The 21,022-nt window shown below is 42.6% G+C and overlaps 1 protein-coding gene and 2 long non-coding RNA genes across 3 annotated transcripts in view; 1 reads left to right on the top strand and 2 right to left on the bottom strand.

The window, feature by feature from the left end:
- Positions 1-21,022, bottom strand: part of LOC145447125 (uncharacterized) — a 469,805-nt gene that overhangs the window by 415,348 nt on the left and 33,435 nt on the right. The gene's annotated exons all lie outside the window — the stretch shown is intronic.
- LOC145445895 (uncharacterized) lies at positions 104-3,082 on the bottom strand. Its single transcript, XR_013917138.1, has 4 exons — positions 2,810-3,082; positions 1,451-1,547; positions 1,268-1,378; positions 104-527 (listed from the first exon to the last, which is right to left on the bottom strand). It is a non-coding gene; the product is annotated as an uncharacterized LOC145445895 (long non-coding RNA).
- Positions 3,981-8,968, top strand: LOC145447092 (uncharacterized). Its single transcript, XR_013917451.1, has 2 exons — positions 3,981-4,183; positions 8,911-8,968. It is a non-coding gene; the product is annotated as an uncharacterized LOC145447092 (long non-coding RNA).

A 21,022-nucleotide genomic window follows, 5' to 3' on the forward strand; every position in this document is an offset into this window, starting at 1 on the left:
AAATACCTTAACGTAACGTTCAACCAGATGTGGCCAGCAAGAAAAATTCACCTTATCTAAGTTAGATTAGAATTTTAACAAGATTAGATTTTTTCAACTCAAATTAGAATTACAGCTACAAGGTTAGTTTTCAAAATTAACTAGAATTAGAATTACAATGTTTTAAAAATTAAATTACAATTACTGAATTTGTGAAAACTTGGAAATTCGATGAAGTTCAGTTCCTATCACGTCAGAGTTCATGCTCGAACACATGAGAACGGCAAATATCTGTACAAGCTCAGCTCAATAGACACTATGTAGTTCTCTTGTAGAATTTTCAGGAAAATATACCAAAAAATAGAATTATCATGTTGTCCAGTTGTTCATGTCTACTTTTAACAGGATAAAATGGTCATAGTTTACAATGAAACATTGTAAATGAACGAACGAATGTCCAATAATCCAGCCTTGGATCGATCCATTTTGATGCCTGGCGCCGACCAGATGCGGTGGATCATTCTTCTTACTTATGGTATCTTGTGAGCCTGAAACAGACATATTTTTATAAGTGATTGGTATGACAAGTCTTTGCAACATTTTTTCAACAGCTGCCAGCAGCTTCCCATCCTATCCTCTTTGATTTCCATAACCAAGAGGTATGTAACGGTATTAGCTGCACCTCAATGTTATCTATGATGCAACAGTTGACCTGCCAGCTGGACGTTCAACAACCCCAATAAAGCACGACAGTGCCCAACTAAATTAGAAGTGAAAGTATCAATTGGATTTTGGTCAAACCAGCACAAACTGTAATGTTTTCTTGAGATAGCTCAGTTAGTTCGAACTGTGTGTTTATAAAAGTACATTCGCTCCTTTCTAAGAAGCGATAACCTTGACGCAAGTTGAAATGACAGACTAAGGCAGAGATCTCCAGCATGAGATTTTTGTGCGGGTAGCTTCTCATTTTTACTATAAGAATATTTTATACATTGAATTTCAGCCTAATGAAACTGTAGCAACCAGCTTTTAGGGGCGCAGTAATAAATATGTGACCTGCTGGGTTTTACATGCATGAATACAACTTTGTTCGGCAAATTTTGTTGAAATTAAATGTAACTTTTACCGGATTTCAGTGAAACAAAAATTGCCCTAATTACAAGGTAAGGACATTCATGACATACACCCGTTAATAGGTCTATCTTTCCTGCTTGGTTGCCATAGTTCATAGTGTTATTCCATGATTTGGGCAATCATATATATTCATTGAATTTGCAGTTGTGTGTACCTGTTTTGACTTGCAAAGCAGATAATCCAGTCTTTTATTGGCGGTTTATTCAGGCTTTCAAAAGTAATGACTGCAATTTCAGTAGCTTCGTCAATCCTGCTGTCACTATCACTGGATTGATACAATTGAATAAAACAGTTATTACTAATGATTAAGCCAGATGTGTTCGTAGTCCTAACGTACCTGAAATGCCACTGTCCAATCTATGTATCCTTCGTTAATAATTCTTTTTCAAATCATCATTTGTGGTTGTGATAATAGTCTTGGAATCTTCTCTATCCTGATACGAAAAGTAAAACCGTCACGAAACACTAGTACAGGTGGCTGATAACATTAGGCGAGGGCATTATTGACATTTAGACTTGTTCAAAAACCCATGACAAGTTCTGTCTGTAAGTGTGTAGATTATGAGGTTTGTATCTATGGCTGCAGCCGTTCTGACAATATCAAGGTAAATAAGATTGGGAAAAATGCAATTCTGCATAGCATATACCGGTCACCACGCAACATTACAGTTGGTAGCAGCATTCAACCCACACAAGATGCATTGAATATTTTGAGTCAGCAGTGTAGGAAGATATCACAAGGCAAGAAAATGCAAGTGTATTTCAACATTCACCAGGGCGAGCTAACAGAGCACATGAATGAAATTATCACTGCTGACAAAGTGGTGGCATAAAGCAACAATCATAAGGATTCCCTGCTGTCCTTTTTACACTACATGACCATGGGAAACACCAATTAGTGGTGGACATGCAAGCACTTCTCAATTTTTACAGGCAGACCTAACCACAAAAACGACCCTCCATTTTACATCAATTTCTAAACCGATTATGATTTGCAACTCTACTATGACGAAGCGTGCAGGCATTAAGTCGAATATCATGATTCTTATGTCGTTTAAGAAAATGTTTTCCCTAGCTGATCTGGGCTTTAGTCTATCAAAATTGGTAGAGCCAACAGTGCATTGTTAACGAAATATTATTCTAACAACATACTAAATTATGAAGTAGTAATCTCCACATTAATAGAATACAACTTTGAAATGACAAACTGAAGACTACAGTAGATGGTGACATTTAATCCCGGAGAAGATAAACTGATAATTATACTGTGCAGTATGACAAGGTACCTCAACTCGAACAGATTCATGTGGATTTCAACATTTACCATGGAGAGCTGCTGCTCTGCACTTGAATAAAATCATCACTGCTGACAGAATCAAGCAATTATTCCAAGGATTTTCATGTCAAGTTTCTGCTAATCCACACTTCATGCACAACATTCCCACGGGGAACACTGAAAGGTAGTGGTCATACGATAACTTGTGGGTGTTGGTTTACCTTACCCGAAAAGGACACCAATAACCTTGAACCAACCTCCGCCCTCTCGCGTTTCATAATTAAGCCAGTGAATGATGCAATAGCTGGCCAATTACGTAATTTTCCGTAACAGTACGACATTAAAGCCTTGATTATGGTAAGTGAATCTTGTACAAATAAAGAACAAACAAACCAAGGTGGCATACAATTTAACATTTACCTTTAAAATTGTCGATAAGCTGCGATACAATTCCACTATTCACCGAGCATCTCTTCAAATCTGCGCTCTCTGTGACTGTCGTGATGTCGTATTGCAATAGAATCAGCAGCGGACTTCAACTTTCGCCGTAACGATGTCCGCGTTGTGAGAAAATAGAGGAATAGACGCGAAGAAAGAGAAGACACCAAATTTCTCTCGAACCTGATGTTGTTTACGCGATACGGCGTTGCCGCCAACGGGAAAAAAGGCGATACTGTTGTCTCGTATTTAGAGTGTAGCTGATGAGAATGTGCAAAACAACTCAAATTGTCCACGTCTGCAACTGCTCCACCCATCCCCTTGGGCCTTGACCATGACCAGCATTTCAACAATCAAGAATCAATCGATCACTATTTTACGCTCTTTTGTCAGAATTGGCCAATGTCATCATGGAATCGAAAATGTTCGTATCAATTATTAGCTTTACTCCACGTTTGCTTGATTTTCTTGCCCTCTATGCTCGCATATTTCCCATCATGGTGGCTCCGGCTCCGCAGCCGCAGGTCTCAGTCAGACGACTTCATACATTACCGGTATAATAAGCTCTGTTGGTACCGAACCGAGAAATGTTTCGACGCGACAATTTTCTCTATCATTACGAGGGTCAGTCCAGCATGATTGGAGTTCTCATTTCTCTTAGTGATTGAAATCTTCTGCAGACAACTATCCATCCAGCTGCTCTGTGCTTTGGTGATCGATTACTGCAGGGGGATTCCCACGAAGTCAGTGGGGCATAACGGTGGTTAGCTAACATAACATAACAGTATGCAGTATGCACTATATGCAGCTTGGCCATTTATTTTTATAATTTACCGTCCTCACGTCTTCTATCGATTTCTCTGACTCCCTGCCACCATGTTGTAACGTCATGAATATGGCCGATATCTTTTTACCTTCAATGGCCGATACCGATATTTCTCTCCAAGCGTGATATCGACTCGATATTATCGGCGAGCCGATAATCGGTCGGGCTCTACTTAGGACCAATCAAGATTGAAATGGAAACAATCCCAGAGTCTATCTTCGATTAGTTATTCTCTGCTTTGTGGTGAAATGGATGTACGAGTGTCTGGCCGTTGATACAATCACCGAGGCCATCGAAGACAGAAAGTTTAGGTGTAGAGCAGTTATGGCGCGCTCTGGCACGCTACCTGAGTATGGACTATACGCCGCGTTCCCTCTAGGGTCCGCAACAGAGAGTCGGCGAATACGTTGGCCAGCACTTTATTGTACAACTTAAACTCGAACAGACTAAGGATAAAACATTGGATAAAATAAACAGCGTTGGTCGTGCAGCGTCGGTCGATCGTCAGATAAAAAGCCGGCAGTCGTCAGGTAGCAAGGCCGTAGCGCTGGTCAGATAAAAAGTCAGCCCGCATCTAACGAAGGTCTTCTTTAAATAGTCGGAATGCAGACACCGTCGCGCACAATGATCAGCAATGATTGTTAATCGTTCGTCCGACGTCGAGAGGGTATGTGCGGTACACCAATCCGCCATAAGGGTCCCCCCGCTTGGAAAAGCTTAAGGTACAGGACGAGAGCGATTCAGATCGAGAAAAAAAAATCATTAGAACGGAGTGAAAATAGCATAGCAACCAAGCATGTATAATACACACATCGAATAACAATACATGTTCAGTACATACCGAAGGGTTATAAACAGTGAGACACAACATAGCAAAAAAAATTCAAATCTGCATTTCAAACACTGGTGAGAGTACAAAATTTTGCAAGTGACTTGGTGTTCTGACAACACGACCACTATTCGTAATCGTTGTAGTTTGAGATTCGGGAAGGGTTGCGTTCTGAGCGGTATCATTATATTGGGAGTTTTCAAAACATTGCAAGGGCAACCGACCCGGAATCAAACGATCAGTTGAGGCGTCATAAGGACCTTTACTAGTCTCGATAGTAAAACACTTCGGAGTGCGCTTCAACACTTTGTGCGGACCAGTATAAACGGGGTCAAGTGATCGGCGTGAGCCGTCGATCCTTAGAAAAACGTGGGTGCAAGTGGTTAAATTATTCGGAACGAGTGACTTTGGGTTACAGTGGAAATTAGTGGAGGTTTGACCAATGGTCGAAAAGAATCGTCTCATATTGCTCACGAAGGTGGGATTGTCGGTGCTATTCCTACACGGGACGGGATCAACTAATTGACCAGGCAAGCGTAATGAAGTACCATAAGTCAATTCGGAAGACGAGTACCCTAAATCCTCTTTTATTGCACAACGCAACCCCAAGAGTACTAAGCCTAAATTATGATACCAATCGGACGGGCTCTCCTTTGTACGCAACGCATCTTTTAACGTGCGATTAAATCTTTCGACCATTGAGTTTTGCTCAGGTTTACGGGCTAGGGTAGTAATATGATGAATTCCAAGCAATTGCATTAGTTGGGACCATTCGCTAGACGTAAATTGGCTACCTCGATCAGTTATAAGTTTCCTGGGTGCGCCGAATCTAGATATATAGCCGAGGTTAAAAGCGTCAATGACTGTCTGGGTGCGCATATCACACATAGGGATACACTCCGGCCAACGAGAAAATCTATCAATGCACATTAATAAATATGAAAAACCGCAACTATTAGGCAAGGAAAGGATATCGACATTTACGGTATGAAAACGTTCAGAGGGCACTGGAAGGTTGGTTATTGGCGTTCGAGTATGTCGGGTTATCTTCGAGCGTTGACACGGGAGACACTGTCGAACAAACTCGGTTATGTGCCGCTTCATATGAGGCCATACGTACCGGTCCGTTATCAGCTTCGTAGTCGCTCTAATGCTAGGATGAGAAATGTTGTGAAGTCCGTTGAGCACTGCGTCGCGCAAAGAATGCGGTACGAACGGGCGATGTTTGCCAGGCAGCGACCTGTCGAAAAGAACGGGGCCATGCAACCCTTCAACTGTTACCTCCACAAGATCCAAAGAATGTTCGTCGGAGTTAGACAGTAGATCTCGCAATTCGTCGTCGTCTTTCTGGGCGTCAAACAGCATCTGCGGAGAAATCGGTACGGTATCCGGGAAAACCACATGGACTTCTAATCTTGAAAGAGTGTCGGCGGCAGTGTTCAGCGACCCCTTGATGTGGCGGACGTCGCTCGTAAACTCCGTTATGAACCTTAATTGTCTAGATTGGCGCGCAATGAGTCTTTCAGTAGGGTTCTGCAACGCTTTGACAAGACCATCATTATCTGTGACTAGTTGAAATTTCCTGCCCTTCAATTGGACGTGAAAATGTTTAATAGCAGAATACGCTCCTAAGAGCTCGCGATCGAATGCCGAATACGTTCGTTGGGTACGATTAAGGGTCTTCGAATAAAACCCAAGAGGTGACCATATACCTTTGTGTTGCTGTTGCAGAACTGCACCCATTCCTACTTCACTTGCATCCACGACTAGAGAGAGGTCCGAGTCATGAATAGGATGGACAAGTAATGCATTACCTGATAGATCAGATTTGATGCGGTCGAATGCTGACAATGCGGAGTCAGACCATATAATACGTCTGCGTTTGTTGGATGATTGATTTGCTATATCGTAGAGCGGCTTCAATATAGTTGCGCAGTCTTTCACAAATCGATGATAGTAACACACAAGGCCGAGAAAGGATCGTAGTTGCTTTACGTTATCTGGGCGAGGGTACTTTGTTATCACATCAACCTTTGCAGGCAGGGGACGGATTCCCTCGAGACCAACTAAATGTCCAAGGAATTCTATTTCCTTTTTACCAAATTCGCACTTGTCAACGTTAATAACCAGACCAAACTCACGGAGCTTCGAAAACAGTGTTCTGGGCGTCGTCAAATGTTCCTGTTCAGTGCGGGTGGCGATTAAAATGTCATCTAAAAACACGAAAATATGTTCGATTCCGGATGTAACCTCTGAGATAAAACGGCTAAAAGTGCTGCATGCATTCGTCAATCCGAACGGCATGGTAGTTGGTTGAAACAGTCCTTCAGGGCAAATAAACGCGGCCTTCTCTTGGTCCTGGGGATGGAGAGGAATCTGACGGTACGCTTTCTGTAAATCAATCTTGCTGAATATGCTACAACCGTGCAATTCGTTAGTGAGTCTCGTAAAAAGGGGACTGGCCATCGATCTTTGATTGTTTGATTGTTTAACTTACGGTAATCGACGCAAATCCTAATATCGTCTTCACCTTTAGGAACAACGGTAATAGGTGACGCATACGGCGATTTTGAACGGACAATGTCTCCGGACGCTAAAAGCTCGTCCAATCGATCCCTTACCTTGCGTCTCAAATACGGCTGTAATGGGCGACAACGCGAACGCACAGGACCGCCAGTAGTTAATATCCGATGTACAGTGCCATGCTTGCCACGTAGGGACGCAATCTTTGGTGTGGTCAAATCTTTGAATTCCTTCAAGATATCGGCATATGGTTGCTTATGGTGGGGTGAGACTAAGTTGAGGCCGAAAACAGACACAGGTTTGTTTCTTCCTACCTCTCACGAGAGTGTTCGAATTTGGGTCCAACATTACGTTATTTCTAATATCGACTACAAAAGAGAACTCCTCCAGGAAATCAGCTCCTATTATCGCAATTTTTGTATCAGCTACGTAGAATACAAAATCATACGTGTGCCCGTTTGAGAGTCGGATCCTGCGAGATTTCATACCACGAGTCGGAATAGCGGTGCCGTTCGTTGCATACAGGTTTGGTCCACGGTCTTTGTTACGACGATCTTGCCATGTGCTGGGCATGAGTGAAACGGATGCGCCTGTATCTACTAAAAAATGAGTTCCAGAAATTTCGTCCTGTACATGTAATAGAGACACATTATGAGAGTTGTGCGAAACAACCAATGGATCTGTACGGCGCGGACGAAATCCTACGCCGTACCTCTGTCTAAAAAAGGACGGGCAGATTCGTAGTGAACACAACCAGTGCGACAATTTCGTGCACGATCACCAAACCGTTCGTGATAATAGCAGAGACCGCATTCCCGGCTTCGCGGAGGGACGTCGGTTACGCCAGTCATTACGAGGAACGGGATTTCGATGCCTAGAGTCGGTATGCACGTCTTCGAAGCGAGGGTGGTGACGAGCCGTTACACCAGCGGCATAGGTCGGTCGTGGAGGCACATGGACAGGAAGTGTATCCCGTACAGGCGGTCGAGATTGAAGCTGCCTAACGTCACGATTCAGGCTTGAAATTTCTCTTCGCATCTGATACAAGTCAGGGTTACCGGGCGCTTGATGATTAGTATGATGAGACCCACGGGCGTAGATATTGTCAGCTCGTACAGCTAGTTCATCCGCGGTATCAGTTACGTGTGATGATAAAATATTGGCCAAGGAATCAGGCAAGTGGTGCAGGAAGGCTTCCCGGAGGTAGCAATCGACACCAGGCCCTCCATGGGACATTCCCGTCGCACTCCATGGGACATTCCCGTCGCACTCCTCAGCTTCTTGAGTATCTCTGACGGTTTCAAACCACGGCAGCGTCCACTATATAGCTCTTGAACACGATCTCGTAGCGGCACAGTGTATTCATTTAGCAGGATTTGGCGTAAAATTACAAAGCAATCGGGGTTCTCGATGCCAGGAAGCCGTATTCGGATAGATTCAAGTTGATTTCCATCAAGGCAGCGCAAAACGTAGTTGTACCGAGCAACATCATCGTCGACACCATAAGACTGGAATCCAGCTTCTGCAGACACAAACCAGGACTCCGGTGCATGCGACCAAAATTGCACTACAGGCATAGCTCCCCGCAGATGGGCGTTGAAAGGTTGGGCAGCAAGCTCCTCTCGTTCATCTTGCACGGCTCGTCGTCGGCGACTTCTCGTAGACATCACGTCGGGCTCTGATCACGTCGGGCGGTAGATCACGTCGGGGTCACCAAAAGTATGGCGCGCTCTGGCACGCTACCTGAGTATGGACTATACGCCGCGTTCCCTCTAGGGTCCGCAACAGAGAGTCGGCGAATACGTTGGCCAGCACTTTATTGTACAACTTAAACTCGAACAGACTAAGGATAAAACATTGGATAAAATAAACAGCGTTGGTCGTGCAGCGTCGGTCGATCGTCAGATAAAAAGCCGGCAGTCGTCAGGTAGGAAGGCCGTAGCGCTGGTCAGATAAAAAGTCAGCCCGCATCTAACGAAGGTCTTCTTTAAATAGTCGGAATGCAGACACCGTCGCGCACAATGATCAGCAATGATTGTTAATCGTTCGTCCGACGTCGAGAGGGTATGTGCGGTACACCAATCCGCCATACAGTCCACCTCACCTAGAGTTCTACCAATCTAAATCAGCATCTGGAAATGGCCCTCAGCAACTGTCTCCCGCAAGTTCTGCGACTTCAGCATTGAAATATGAGGTTGGTTCGTTACGCAAAAAGGTTTGCATACATGACGTCAGCTAATTAATTGGCGAAAATACTCTGCCCCTCGAAATATTCATTTTCCGGTGTCTTAAGAGCTGTGTAATCGCAATGTCTATCCATTTCGACATTATATGCATGCGGAACGCGCAAGGAGAGTAGTCGCCGCTTGTAGGCACTGCAGAGTGCTCATCCGATAGCTGTGTGCATTTCATCGCGACTTACCACTCGCAACCCGCTCAACCCGCAACTCGCGATGTTGCGTCGCAAGGCCAATATGCATCGGGTCGTGACAGTCGCAAGCTATTGCCGGTAAACTGGGACAAGGGTGAATTGGAACCGACAGGTTTCACATCGACTTGACATTAGCGACTTGGATTTGTTAGGGCAGAGCCTATATACATGGCAATCAACGACTATTACAACGCATAGTTTTATACTATAGATTGATAAGCAATCCCTAAGTTGCGGAACCTACTCATCATTATTTAGCCGCGAAAAAGCGTACAGTGGTGAGTATCGGCGCCGCTTACTATTTTGGGTCATAATCATACTAAAAGCATCTCAACGGCAACCAGAGGCCGCCGTTCTCTCGTAATTGCAGCACGATTATACCAATTTCTGTGAATTACCCTCAATATTTTATTATTTTTTACTGTTATATTTTACACTTTATGAAACCTAGTGACACTAAATCGCCCGAAGAAAAACTTGAAGATGAATAATTGTTACTGAAAATATATCTACTTTTTGTTTATTTACAAAATAATAAAGGCTTGGTGTGCGAGGGTTATTATAGTCTCACACATTAGTTCGTATGCTTTAGCAATTTGAAAAAAAAATTAGGTGCATGCTCTTGGCTTACGACGGAGTCTATAATACGCAAAATGAATTGCCGTTACGAGCGCTGTATCATATTTTCAATAGTCGAAAGGAATTCGAAAACTGGATAATCTTCATTATATCAATTTTATTGAACTTTTCGGCAAGGAGGTAGTCTAAAATATTAATACCTAGCAATATAATTTCGATTTCGATTGATACTCACTAGAATCAGAAACCTGCTAAAGCAGGGGTCACCAACCTTTTTGCAGCCGAGGGCTACTTTTGCGTAATGATTGAAGCGGCGGGTTACTATTTACTCCCGCTGTTTACCCGTACCACACTGAATTTCCGCTTTGATATTCATATCACTGGGCAGGACTGGACATCATGTTATCTGTTTCTATAGCAGTCAGTGGGGTGTGGCGAGATAGCGCAGTGGTATAATCCGCGGCTGCAACACCAATGGGTGCGGGTTCGAGTCCGACCGAGGTCGACTTCCGAATTCCGATACCGAAGTGTTGGAGGTTTAACTAGGCTCCTCCTCGCCACCTCATCCGCGTCAGCGGTGTCTTACAAAAGCCTGGAGGTGGGCCGTGCTATAAGTCGGCAGTTACGGAAAATATGAAGAATATCGGCCTGGTGTAAATGACCATAGCAGTCGACAAACACCATGAATACCCCAAAAAACAAACAAGCAGTCAGTGGGGAACCTGGCATTGTATGATATCAACTAGTACGCCGTATTTAACTTGACACTGCAATTCTGAGTGAGTGTTCCATATGTGCATTAATGAAGCGTGTTTTGTGTTAGTTTTTGATGAAGTTCATGTCCGAAAAGACTGATTCACAACGATAAGTTGAACCACATGCGCTTGCAACCTTCATAGCTGCTGCGCATAATACACCACTGTACTTTTCCGCATCAACAATGCACCAAACGTTTGCTGCAGACTGAGGTGGGGGTCATTTTGCAGTGTTACAATTTCAATCTCCAACTGTTCAGCAACCAGAAATGATAAGATTTTATTATACCGGACAGCAGCAGCGATTACAGAAAGTTAGAAACATGGTATATTAAACTGCGTTGAGTGTAACAGAAACAAGCGGTACCAAAAGATGCAATACGTAATGGGTATACAGATATTGCAGATATGCTAGTACTTCACGGCTATCTGACTCCGAATAGTAATATTGTTTACTACTTTGGCATTGTCCTGGTCGTCGAGCTATCGTAACGGAATCCCCCACCATTTCAAGAAGACCGTGGACGGCATGTCGCCTGTATAGGAAATATAATATATCGTATCTTGAATTTCTGGTGATTCTATCACATACATCTATATATTACTAATTGTAATTGAAGATATTTTTAAGTGTTTATATATGTAAGTTACATGTTAGTGTGTTTTAAACAAGAATAGCTGAATCAATCAATCTATATATTTAAAAGCTCACTGGTAATAATCTGACGAATATTGGTAAAGGATGCTATTCCACCTATTTTTAGAATGGGCTAGCGCAGTGCGTCATAATTTTATGACATGCTTTAAATCGCCCGCTGTTTTTGGGCTAGAAAATGTTAGCATCAATATATTTCGTTATGTATTTCAGCTCACAGTTATTACCATTGGAATGATTTCTTTGTAGACGAGCGTCATTTTTTCTCGAATATAAGGTACCAACAACGTGAGCCATCAAAAACTAATCACTTTTATATAACAAAAGGTCACATGGTAAAGGCGAACAGGAGAAACGCCAGCGTGGGAAGTCCAGTTTCCTATATTTAGTTTCTTCTCCACATGTGTTCAGTACAAGTCCTGACAGTATATATCAGAGGTGGGCAAACTTTTGAGCTCGCGGGCCGCATTCAACATCTGAATCCATTCGCGGGCCGCACTATATAAAATTGGGATTATAAACCAAAACGCAATATTGGTATTTGATTATATAGTGAGGACATGTAGATGCTTATTTAAAACAAATCAAGCATTTCATTGATGATATCGTACATGCGCCAGAAACAGTGGCGAGATTTCATATAGGCTGGTCGACCTCAACAACCAATTTGTCAAAACTATAGGAATGAAAGTCGGTGTTACCGATTCTTAATATAGGATTTAAATTTAAATCTGTCAGCAGCGATCGGTTCATAGATTTGTTAATTCCACTTTTAGTTCAGTTCCTGGATACACAATGCTGACAGCATCATAACCATGTTAGCTTCAAACGCGCTTCTACAGATAAAATATAAATACCCTAATTCTACGCATACAGAGAACGAATATACCTAAGACAAGCGCGAATCGTTTTTTATAAGAACATCACTGAAAAAATTGAAACTGGAGTGGCCAATCTGAAATCATAATCGTGACCCCAATTACGTCAATCTCGTTTAGGATTTCTGTGAATTTTATCAGTTTGAACCTTTCACACTGCGTGAGCTTTATTTTCGGGCTGTCGGGCCAGAAATTAATCATAAAAAATAATCTAGGAATTATTTACCTTAGAACGCAACCAGGATGCTAGCAAACCAAACGGGTAGTTTGATGGCATGGAAGGCTAGGGGAGACCGGGGACAATTGTAACACTTTTTGGATTTTCTAATATTACGTGTTATTCTCGTGGAAATTTCATTACCAAAGTTTTATATAAAGAAGCCAACAACTCGATAGTTGATATTAAAACTAAAATGGAACTCAATCAACACTCAATCATGGAAATTTTGGGTCGCGAAAATCGCCGCTAAAATGTTACAATCACCCCGTACCCAGGGGCAATTGTACCAACTATGCGGGACAATTATAACTGTGTTATTTATAACTAGAAACAAACAAAATGAACAAAGAAAACGGGAGCTCATTTTGTATTATTATATTAAACTAATGAAATAGAAGTTTGAACGCTTCCAGGATACGCCCCATAGAATTTTGGCATCTGAATACAGTATCACCCTTCGTGCCTTCCTAATGTGCTCGAAGTGTACAAGAACCACATTCATTCCATTATCTCCCTACACATATTAGGCATCTTCTACCAAGGTGCTTTTGTTCAGCGTGCAGAATGGATTGGGCATTCGGTCACCTGCGAAGGTACGAAACCGACCCGGCTAAAATATTTTGGTTGAATGGGCCGGTGATAGTGTAGCAAAATGAGAACGCAACATTGTGCGGCGTCAAAGCTAATGTCAATCTTCTGTTCTGCACAAAATTAAAATAAATTGTTCAGAACAAATGACAAAATATAAGTGGGCCATGCTCAAAGTCAGAGGATGAGCATTCAGTCATGGGCAAGTTCTTAAATGGCCCTTGAAGGTCGACACACCGAAAGTCGATCAACATGAGAAAGGGTGGTAGAATCACGGAAATAACCGAACCCTGAGATTCACATCAGCACTGCTGTATGGCCGTTCCGACAGATTATCATGTTAGAATTGGTATGGCAAGGTATTATCTGTTCTGGTATTGAACTTATGACTGTTGCAAGATTGGTCCTCAGTAGATAAATGGTTATACCAAAATATGAATATAGATATTCAGCATTGAAAGGATATTTTAACGGGCAAAAGTAACAGAGTGTTATGATTGCCCCTGTTTCTGCGCGGCAGTCTGAATCCTGCGCTGCCGATTATAGGCGCAGAAGCCTGTCTATGGGGTTATCTACGGATGCTAATCGTTGTAATTCATACACGTGATCCATGACTTTATTAACACAATAGCACGCCCAACTTGATGATGATAGCTGATACTTAGCACAGCAACAGCAACATACAGCCGGCGAACGTAACAGAATCAAGATAAACGTAACTAATGTAAGATTTACAATCAATTTTGCGTCAACGTAAATAACCAACAAATGGTGGTTCGCAGACGCTTTATATAGCGGTAAGAACAGCCTATCTGAAAAGGCTTGATTACAAATGATTACTAAAATCAGGATTAACAAATGAAATGCGCAAGCGCGAACACTCCCCCATTTGACTGATCCCAGTCAACAGAATTATCAATGTAATACACGGTCCGAATCACTCGAATCATCATCCACATAGGCAAAGTGAGACTGTACAAGGCAAAGTCAGATTGTGCAATGACCAACATACAAAGAGCTGCTGAACCTCCGATCCAAAATTCATTATATATATATCACCCTAAATAGTAGAAAGGCGTTCACCAGCTCTACAAGTGATGAGAATGAATCACTTTTTAAATGGTAGGGTGGCGTTCGACATCTCTACAGGCGAGAAGAATAAATTATTTGGAATAAATATGGAAGCAGTCAGCAACTCTACACAAGCGATGATAATAGATCACTTTGAATTGGTAACGAGGCGTTCAGCATGTCTACAAGCGACGAGAATAAATCACAATGAATGAACGCAGACAATCGAACGCGACTCAACTTGGTCAGTCTCACTTAGGCGCGTGATGATGACTCTCGATGTCGGATGAATCGTATCACAATCTCGAAAATTCGTCACCATCGGAAAAGTCGAAATAATCTTAGAGGCGTCCCCGCAACGTGCAATAGCTCGAAATGAATATTTCGGAATCATAACAATTTCAGGCTTTGCTCGGTACAATTCTTCAAATAGCCAAATTACCCTTTGGATGCGAGGTGCCTGACACAAATCTAACAGACGATGAGCGTTAATACCTGGAGGGAACGGTAGCGAGGGCGAAACTGAAGCGACTGCGCAGAGGAATGAATGTCTGTGCAGATAAATTGTTCCGTCTCGACCCTATGCTGCCTTGAATGCCAATCAACTTCATCGTCAGGTGGAGTTCTCATTCATCTCCAAGAGGTCGTTTCTGTTGAAATGGAATCACACAACACAGAACCTTCGTCTTCGTCGGTTTCACGCAACGGACCAATCTTCCGCATCCAACGTCTGTGCATCTCTGTCGGCAACTGTGACTCAAGCACCCGAGTGAATATGGTCCCGGGTGATATCATCTGGAGAGAAAAGAATAAACTCCCCATGCAGTTGCGCTGCCATCTTTGCAATGATCCTGAATGTGGCAGCCATGCAATCGATGCGACTTTCAGACAAACGGAGAATGCTGTATAGACAAGATCAACGCGTTGTCGGAATCCGGAAACTGAACTGACGGTATGAAACTGAGCTCCTGATTCTCGCAACGGTGAACAATGAACATAGACTGTGGAAACATCGCAATCGTCCGCTCCGTCCATGAAGAAAACGCCCTCTTCAATGTAGAGAACATTCGAACAGAAATCTTCCATCGGCGAATTGATCGTAGATTGCAAATTAATTGTAAATTGTTTCTGCGCGGCAGTCTGAATCCTGCGCTGCCGATTATAGGCGCAGAAGCCTGTCTATGGGGTTATCTACGGATGCTAATCGTTGTAATTCATACACGTGATCCATGACTTTAATAACACAATAGCACGCCCAACTTGATGATGATAGCTGATACTTAGCACAGCAACAGCAACATACAGCCGGCGAACGTAACAGAATCAAGATAAACGTAACTAATGTAAGATTTACAATTAATTTTGCGTCAACGTAAATAACCAACAAATGGTGGTTCGCAGACGCTTTATATAGCGGTAAGAACAGCCTATCTGAAAAGGCTTGATTACAAATGATTACTAAAATCAGGATTAACAAATGAAATGCGCAAGCGCGAACAGCCCCTGTCACGCTCGACCATGATTAGCGTCTTAGTATGGTACCTTCCCGGTGATGCAAGTCCTAGTGTTCCTATCATCACGGTAGACTATGGTAACATTGTTCCAGCAACATATATTTCGTTGTAACTACTTGAGGTACTATCCGCCAGAACAAAATATTCCAGACCAAAAAATATTTACTCAAGGGCCCAAAATTTCGTTTCTTTCAAATTATTCCGGGGTTGCGCGTCGTAGCTCAATGTAACTCTAGGTATGTTAGGAGAGATAACTACAGCATGCGCACTCAAAATATCAAGGCGATATCTCCACCCTATTAGCGGTGAGGTCGATTGTTACATTTGCCCCTAGTTACATTTGTCCCCGGTCTCCCCTACGACTGTGGATGAGAGGTTTTTAAATATGAAATTGAGACTAAATACAGAACAACAACGGTGAATTGGATGTAAATCGCGCGGAGTGCGAAAAATTTTTCAGTTGATCTCAGCTTCGCGCCCTTCTTAAGATGCTTTCACCCCCTCAAGGTGGGCGCGCCCACCAGTTTGAGAACCACTTCTTTCAAAATATCATGGTGAAATATACTAAAAAGTTTAATCAAGTCCCTGCATTAATTCGATTTTTAGTATGCATTTCATCAATATTTTTAAAAAGTTTCTTCAGACTCCTGCGGGCCGCACAGAACGGTGTGGCGGGCCGCATGCGGCCCGCGGGCCGTAGTTTGCCCACCCCTGGTATATATGATCGAAATTTCGGAACATTTTTGCTTAGGCGGGTTTTAGCCAATTACCATCATTGTAATCCCGTGCAATGACCACAAATAAATCACTTAGCGTGTTAGATAGATACCGTGATTGTTATTTCGTACAATTGTTAAAAATGAAACATTGTGGTCGGCGCCGAGCCGGAATATTATAATCTGATACAAAAGGCATCTTTATATTGACGGATGCGTCATTTGATAACCTCTTTTTTCAGCGTCTTCGGAAATGTTGGGTGTACGTACAGCTGTGCACTCAACGGCTCACAAAGCTCAAAGTGATCCGCGAACAAAAAATTTAAAGTAACATACAGTGCTTCTTCTCTTTCAAGTGCAAAAGCAGCAGTCGAACCGCTTACCATTATTGCAATCTCTCGCATTGTGAACAACGAAATCGTAGTGTGGTAGATGCCGTAATTGAATGATTAGTTAGAACAAAATGATATTGTCAAGACAAAATATGGCGGGATCGGGGAATTGCGTGGTCGGCAGATCACGTATTCGAGTCTGGTCGCTTCATACAAGAACTGATTCGATCGACCTTTAGTTTATTATAATACATAGCTATATATCTATTTGTACGATAAGTAGCCGTTGCTAGTGGATATACTATGTTTTTTTATATTAATCCCAATCAGCGATATACATTTATCCCGGGTCTTTAGGCATCGTCCATTACCGGAGTCAATTTTTCCGGTCTTGAAATATAGTTGTTGCTATTGACTCGTGGTGCCATTCAAAATAAGTTACTTTGTCTCTATGCTGCAGATATTCGGTGTCTGATGTACAGGGCTTTGGAGCAGGAGCCGGAGCCCGGAGCCGGAGCCGCGGAGCCATGCATGTTCACCGGAGCTGGAGCCGGAGCCGGAGCTCTACATAAAATTCAGCCGGAGCCGGAGCTGGAGCCCGTTATTTGAGGAGTAGCTCCGGCTCCGACGTATTCCATAAGATGCTATTATATATGCAACAACCACATCTGCTGATTTATCATTGTTGAACAGCAGGCCTGAATTTGAATGCTTTGCACAGCAATGGCATAGAGTAAAGTGCATTCTAGTGCAACTATGATGTTATCGAGAATTGACAAGTATTCATTATGACGTCACGAGCCGGCACGGCGGCACCTATGTCTTCGTTGCTATATCGGATGTTACTAACGGCTGACAGACTCTAGATCAGAGGTCTCAAACTCAAATGTGTTCGCGGGCCATTTCCCAGTTTTTGATGACGCCGCGGGCCGCAGCACCAATCTTAGCGATATTCAATGTATAATTTCAAAGGAGGCCTTATTTGACGGGACCTTGCAGACAGGCATTCTACAAACATCGTGGTAATGTAATTTACTATTGCATTATTCACTCTTGACACGAAAAAAACACATTTTCAAATATTTCAATAAAATTGATTTTGTGCCGGCATAATTTTTTTAATTAATGAGTTATAGACATCATACGAGAGCATGCCTCATGACACCATAAAACTGTCGGTTTATAATATTGCAGCTAGTGGACATTTACCGTGCCACAATTCTATGTAAAATATTTTAAAATCTACTGAAGATTGATCTGATATCAGAGCATTTGAGCGGTGTAGCCTAATCCTGGTTTTGATACAGTCGTGATAAGTATCGGCTGTTGTTATTGTCATTCCCAAAGTCAAACTAAATCAGAGTTAGATTTTGCCTTCGATTAATATTGGAATATATCAATAACCAATAACAACTTAAATATAATCATTATTGAGCCATAGTAATAGCATTGCTTCTTAACCTTTTTAGCGATCGTACCCCTTGTGCTTCCGATAAGATTTCTCGTAGGCGTAGCCCCTGTCCATTTACACCACAGTTTCTGATGGTACCTATATTAAAATCAGAAAGCCCATTCACATGAAATCGCGCGTAGCGCGGGGACTATTTTCCAGTTGAATCAATTGGCCAAGAAAATGTTCCACAGCATATATAGGCCTAATTCCACAATGCATCTCGTACACCCTGATATGGTGCTTCGTACCCCGATGGAGTCTACGGACCCTGGTTAAGAACCCCTGGAATTGAAATGTTCAATCGGCGAAGAATTAATTGGTGTTACAGCAGTAGAGCGTACTACTATCTTACTCGCCAACGATGATAACATGGATAAAGAGAACAAACAACACCTAGCATATATTCAACTATACGTCACGGGGGTCACAGAATACCGATGACTGTCATACTGACCTGATTAGCAGGACCGTAACTGCCGCACCCCAAAACCCCCAATTGGGAGGGCCGAGCTCGAAGGGGGCCCAAAATTATTTCGTGAATTAGCATAAATTATAGAGTTATTTTTTGAAAATTCATGCCACTTTTTCAAAAGTTTTTCGCGCTATGCGCGATTTCAAGTTGCCATATGTCTTGAATTTTGAGTAGTCTTCCCCCAAGAAAAAATACGCAAGATTTATAGAAATGGGCATGTCGGCATTGGCCATTACCGCGCCACGATTTACCAAGACATATAAAGTTTTAGGCCATGTAACATGTGACTCCAAAAAGTGGGCCAGGACGATCGGCAGCGAGAAAACCTTGGCCGAAAACGACCGCCCTTGTGTTGACCGAAAACTTCGTTATATATACAAAATACAAATAGGTTTAATTGTCCATAGGCGCCTAAATGACTGGCGTCGAATATTCCCGTCTTGGCAATCTGAACCTCGCAAGACAAATACCATCCCGCAGGGAAAAATTATATGCCAGTGAAGAAATACCAATTTGAAATCGTGTGCGTCTTTCACTTTAGTAGCCTATGTTTGGGCGATTCTATATATTTTGATATAGCAGAGAGGAGGTCACTAAATAACATCATGTTATGGAGTCATATCAAAGGGCCCTACAGTTTCCAAGACACCTCACCCAACTCTACCGGTAAATCTGATTACGTGAGCAGAGAGGACATGAAATTGATATCAATAGATATGCAATTCCCTATCTTTTTGACCGATTTTATCATGATTTATCGAGAATTTTCGCGCCCCGCGCTGCCTCACTGCACAGTACGGCTAATTTCGTGGCAAAAGCGAACAACGTGATTGCATGTAGGTTTATCACCCTATGGTAGTCCAAGACCCAAGTTTTTTGGGGGGACCTGACGAAGTGCTGTTTTCTTCCTGCCAACGGGTATACGCCCGAAGGTATTTAATTATTATTGAGGGGTCCTACCTTTTCAAACACACCTCCCCTGTAAATCTGATTACGTGAGCAGTGAGAGGATAAAATTGATAGCAAAATATATGCAATTCCCGATCATATTGGCCGATTCAAACATGAATTATAGAAATTTTTCGCGCTTTGCGCGTCTAGGCGAGAAAAGCACCCTGAGTCAAAGGCGCCCAATGTAGATGACAAGTATCACGGTAAACAGCGGATACCGTGAGGGGGGTCTGGGGGCGAAGCCCCCCAGAGGTTCCGTTCATCATCATGTGGGGGGCCCAAGACCAACGTTTTGGGGGGGGCTGATGAAATGCTGTTACGGCCCTGCTGATTAGATAGCTATATACCCCACGCAACGCAAGCTACAAACTTTTGATATATAACTATTCCTCATGACAGTATCATAGATTGTTGCGTCCGTAGGATTACCAACCAAGTCACCGTTCCGAGTCGCAAGTCCTACTCTGATTTTGACGTTTGATCCGACTCAACTCGATTCATGTTAATTTAATCACCCAGTCAATCCGAAATCGAGTAACGAAAAGGTCGCATCAAACCAAATCACAATTTTCAGTCACGAATCATCAAGGGGTCATGTCTTATCATTATAAACTAGAAATGAGACGTAATAGCCGATCTTCCACAGCATGGTAGCTTTTAAAAGTGATGTGACAGTGAAGTTTGTTGAGATTTCGGTTATTTTATACTAGTTTTAGCGTGAACTTTAAGTTCTTATATCTAAAAAAGATATACGGCACTTGAATATATTGGTGAATACTTGAAATTCCAAAATGCCGTCACGGGCCGCACAAAATGGTCTCGAGGGCCGCATGCGGCCCGCGGGCCGCGTGTTTGAGACCTCTGCTCTAGATTACTATAGATAACTAACCTATGGGTAGATTAGTAATCTATATAGACCAGGGGTGGCCAACCTTTCCGGCTAAAGGGGCACATGCAATTGACGAACGAGTGCGCGACTCGAAATCTTGAATTGTGCGATACGTTGTTTAATCAAAGAGCATAGCGGAAATGGCAAAGCCCATTTCAAAACGTAGTCTTCCTGATCTACTACACGAAATGAACTGTTGTGGATGTGACAATTAGAAACTCGAATTCCAAACAAACGTCATTGCTATCCACGTTCTTGATCGGTAAGTATAGCTCTGTGTAGTACCGGCGATAAAATGTATAGGCGCGTAACGCAACGTTATGTTACCGCCGAATACTTTGAGAATTGAGAAGTCGATAAGTATTTAGATTTTCGGAATCAGTCGCATTCGATTAATATCAGTTATAATAAATTATAAGCTACTTACTCTGAATTGCGTTATCAATGGTGAGGCTTGGCCCGTCTGTGCCTTACCTCTCGTTTCGAGCATTATTTTTATGTTATAAATACCAG

Source organism: Botryllus schlosseri, chromosome 9, assembly GCF_051294905.1.
Source record: "Botryllus schlosseri isolate E-star chromosome 9, Bs_hap1, whole genome shotgun sequence".
In the NCBI taxonomy this organism is placed as follows: Eukaryota; Metazoa; Chordata; class Ascidiacea; order Stolidobranchia; family Styelidae; genus Botryllus; species Botryllus schlosseri.